Source organism: Mandrillus leucophaeus, unplaced genomic scaffold, assembly GCF_000951045.1.
Source record: "Mandrillus leucophaeus isolate KB7577 unplaced genomic scaffold, Mleu.le_1.0 Scaffold34, whole genome shotgun sequence".
In the NCBI taxonomy this organism is placed as follows: domain Eukaryota; kingdom Metazoa; phylum Chordata; class Mammalia; order Primates; family Cercopithecidae; genus Mandrillus; species Mandrillus leucophaeus.
In genome coordinates, this window is record NW_012103587.1 from 6057261 (window position 1) to 6061837 (window position 4577).

Genomic DNA, 4577 nt, shown 5'->3' on the forward strand with positions numbered 1-4577 from the left:
TTTTTTTTTTTTTTAAAGACAGAGTCTTGCTCTGTCACCCAGGCTGGAGTACAGTGGCACAATCCTGGCTCACTACAGCCTCGACCTCACAGGCTCAAGCAGTTGTCCCATCTCAGCCTCCCAAGTAGCTAGGACTACCAGTATGTGCCACCATGCCCAGTGCATTAAAAAAATATTTTTTATAGAGATGGGGTTTCACCATATTGACCAGGCTGGTCTCAAACTCCTGGGCTCAAGCCATCTGTCTGCCTCGACCTCTCAAACTGCTGGGATTACAGGCATGAGCCACCTCACCCAGTCCTCATCTCTGTTTTCCTACTGTGTTGTTAGCCTTTTTTCTTTATTGATTTACAAATGCTCTTTATATATTAAGCAGATGAACTTTTTTTCTTTAGTAAGAGCTGTAAATAGTTTTTTCCCCAGTTTCTCATTTGTCTTCTGATTTTGTTCATGTGTCTTCCAATTTTCTTCATGTTGTTGTCACTATTGAAAAAATTTCTTTTTTGTTTATGAGATATTTTATATTTATGTTAGCAGGAACTGAAACTAAGGTAGAGAGAAAGAGAAGAGACATGTTTGAAAGACATAAATATTGTGTGTGTGTGTGTGTGTGTGTAGCAGGTAGAATGGAAAGACCAGGAAGTATTTTTTGAAGCTATGATAATAGGTGACTTTTGAAGTCTTTTCAAAGAACTGAGCAACAGAGGCCCGAAAATAATCTTTAAATACCACGATTCAGGGACAGGAGAGAAAACGTGGAATTAAGGAAATAGAAAAGGAACTGTCTGGTACGGCAAATGCCACTGGAGGTGGCAGTGTGTGCCCCATGTTTGAGGCTCAAGGCCTCCTGGGTCAACCTTCCTTCCAATGGCCTCGGTCGCAGCCACAGTCCTGGGTATCTGAGACGGGCAGATGTATGGTTAATGTCATTGATTCCAGGCCTTCTTTTGTATTTTAAGGCAGGGTGCTTACCAAGGGCAATTCAGTAAATAAGTAATCTTATGGAATTCATTCAAAATCTTAATCATAGTGGCTGAGCACAGTGGCTCATGCCTGTTATCCCAGCACTTTGGGAGGCCAAAGCAGGTGGATCACCCGAGATCAAAAGCTTGAGACCAGCCTGGCCAACGTGGTGAAACCCCGTTTCTACTAAAAATACAAAAAATTAGCCAGGCATGGTGGTGCGCACGTGTGGTCTCAGCTACTCGGGAGACTGAGGCGGGAGAATCGCTTGGAGACCCGGGAGGCGGAGGTTGCAGTGAGCTGAGACTACACCACTGTACCTCAGCCTGGGCAGCAAGAGTGAAACTCTGTCTCAACAACAACAACAACCAAAAAAATAAAAATCCTTTACTGTAGCAGCAACCTGTTACGTATTAACGTTTTCCCCTCATCTTCTCCTTTTCTCTGTATTTTTGGATAAAGGGCCCATCTAGAGGCTGCAGGGCACGTGTGCGTTTTGAAAGATGCCTTTGACTTTGAAAGCCCATCTGAGATTGCAAACCTCATCTTGGCTGAGAACTGCGAGGCTGCCCTGGCTCTTCATCTTTATAGGGGAGGCAGGCTTTTGCAAGGTAATCCTCTTTCTCTTCAAAAGTAAAACACCAGAAATTCTGAAAACGAGAAGCACCTGTAATGTCCAATAATATGGGAAACGGTGTCTCCTGTTTATCCAGTTCAGAAATGGGAGACATGCAATAATCTCTTTGCTTTGCTTCTGAGTGTCCTCATGGTATGATGGCCAGCTTCTCCCTGAGAGAACCATCAGAAGAAAAGCAAGTTGGAAGTTGCCTTATTTTTCATGACCCAGGCATGTATTTACATGTACCTCCTCCCCCACCTTCAACACACACACACACACACAAATGGAAGCCTACTGCTGAATATGTATTCAGCATCTTCCTTTTCACCACTCAGCCACACATCCGGCAACCTTCTCCCATAGTGGCACGTACATAGATCTATCTCATTCATTTTATGGAGATGCCATCATTTAAAGTCTTCAATTAATAAACATTTATGTTGTCTTTAATTGTTCTATTTCGCCCATTAGAATGTGTGTCTCTGTGCAGACATCATAGCATATGAACTTGGGAGAATATATCTGTACTTCCATATTTTTGCATCCATGCCTGAACAATCTAAACTGTTTTCTGTATATGCAGACAGTGTTTCTAAAAGTATTATTTCTAGAGAGTTATTTTCTGCTGAACAAGTATATGACTTTGAATTTTCTTTTTCTTTTTTTTGACACAGGATCTCACTCTGTTGCCCAGGATGGAGTGCAGTGATACAATCTTGGCTCACTGCAACCTCCATTTCCTGGGCTCAAATAACCCTCGCACCTCAGCCTCCCGAGTAGCTGGGACTACAGGCGTGTGCTACAATGCCCGGCTATTTTTTTGGTATATTTTTAGAGACGAGGTCTTGCCATGTTGCCCAGGCTGGTCTTGAACTCTTGGACTCAAGCAATCCACCCACCCTGCCCTCCCAAAGTGCTGAGATTAAAGGCATGAGCCACTGCACCAGCCTTGAATTCAGTTTTAAGTGTAGTGAAACACAGTCTGAGCTTTGTCTCTGAATGTGAAAGAAGCGTAGAGTTTAACTTTCCTTATAGACCAAGATGAAGTTCCGAACCCCTGATAGCTCAGTAGGAACCTTTGAAAGGTTGCCACTGACTGTTGCAACTCTTTTGTGCAGTCACAAAGCCATGGCCCTGAGTTTAGTGATTCTGTTGACTGCGAGTTGTGTTGTTTTCTTTTCTTTTTCTCTTCAACTTTTAAGTTCAGCAGTACCCGTGCAGGATGTGTAGATTTGTTACAGAGGCAAACGTGTGCCATGGTGGTTTGCTGTACACATCATCCCATCACCTAGGTATTAAGCCCAGAATCCATTAGCTATTCTTCCTGATGCTCTCCCTCCTCCCACCCCACTCCCAATAAGTTGTGTCGTTTTCTGCAAAGTGATATTTATTATTCTTTTTTTTTTCTTTTTCTTCTCTCTCTCTTTTTTTTTTTTTTTGAGATGGAGTCTCACTCTGTGGCCCAGGCTGGAGTGCAGTGGCATGATCTGGGCTCACTGCAACCTCTGCCTAGCAAGCTCAAGCAATTCTTGTGCCTCAGCCTCCAGGATAGCTGGGATTACAGGTGCGTGCCACCACGCCCAGCTGATTTCTGTATTTTTAGTGGAAATCAGCTTTCACTGTGTTGGCCAGGCTGGTCTCCATCTTCGGACTTAAAGTTATTCGCCCGCCTTGGCCTCCCAACGTCCTGAGATTGCAGGCTGGAGCCACCAAGTGCGGCCGGCCCCTATTATTTCTTTTTAATGTTTTACACACATATGTGGAACATTTTATTCCCACAAGTGGGGTTAGGTCTGTACATTTAACTCATATCTTAGCTTTTTTCCAACTCCACAAAGCTACATCTATCTTATTCTTTTTATTGGCTGTGAGGTATTCCACTGTGAGAATGCACCATACTTATTAAAAGTCTCTGTCTTGGTTTTTTGCTCTTTCAAGCAAGGCTGAAGTATTTTCTATTTTATTTCTTTACTCCATTGTATGTGGATGTTGGAAATACAAATTCCTAGGAAAGCCTGTGGGCCAAAGGACTGTGTAACTTTTGTTTTGATTGACAGTGACAAAATGCTATATGGAAAGGTTATTGCAGTTCATATTCTAACAGATGGGCAAGGACCTATTTCTCCTCTAGTCAGATGGCTGGACTTTTGTTTTTTCCTTCAAACTTACAGTTCTCAATTTTACCGTGCTTGACCTCTGCTTCAAATAAACACAGAGTCATCTGAAGTTAGGTTTGCTTCTCCTAAGAGTTGAAAGAGGAGAGGTGCCCTCTGCAAAACCAACCTGTTGCCCAGAGGAAACAAATCAATTACATTGCTCAATCGAATAAATATCAAGAACGGAAGCCATGCTACTCTTAGTAAATGTGGTTAAACTTTTACTTGTTCATTCCTAGTTGTTGTCCATATGGAAATTAAACAGTATTTATTCCTCAGAGTTATGTTTTTGAAGGTTAAAGTCTGCCCCTGTAGCATCATGTATGAAAAGCACCAGAACCATTGTCAGTAAGAAGAGACGTCCCTCTGCACTGTGAGGTTTTCACTTAACAAAGTATCCGGGGACTTTCTCTGCATGAGCTGCAGACATTGAGTTGCCCTACCCTGTGATTAACTGGCTGTGTGATATTTCATTCTATGCATACACTATGCATTTCTTAGACAGCCTTCTATTCATTAAACTGTATTTAAATATATATAGCACTTACTGATTTTTAAATTACTTACAGAGGTGACTTGGAAACTATGTAAAAATACAAAGAAGAAAATATGGTACCTGCAATTTCACCACCCAGAAATGACCACTGTTTGTGTCTGTGTTTTTGGTTTTATTTATGTTTTTATTTAAAATTAATTTTGCAAAAAAGGTATACTTTTACAATATAAGCTTGCAACTTCTTTTGAAAAATATTTGTAGTCCGGGTGTGGTGCCTCACACTTGTAATCCCAGCGCTTTGAAGGCCGAGGCAGGCAGATCACTTGAAGTCAAGATTTTGAGA

The 4577-nt window shown here is 41.9% G+C and overlaps 1 protein-coding gene across 1 annotated transcript in view; it reads left to right on the top strand.

Annotated features, from left to right (window-relative positions):
* The first annotated feature begins 1430 nt into the window (after positions 1-1430).
* GLT1D1 (glycosyltransferase 1 domain containing 1) overlaps positions 1431-4577 on the top strand; it is a 114502-nt gene continuing 111355 nt past the window's right edge. Inside the window, exon 1 of the mRNA XM_011988887.1 lies at positions 1431-1574. The gene's annotated coding sequence lies outside the window, so the exon portion shown is untranslated. The remainder of the gene's footprint in view (positions 1575-4577) is intronic.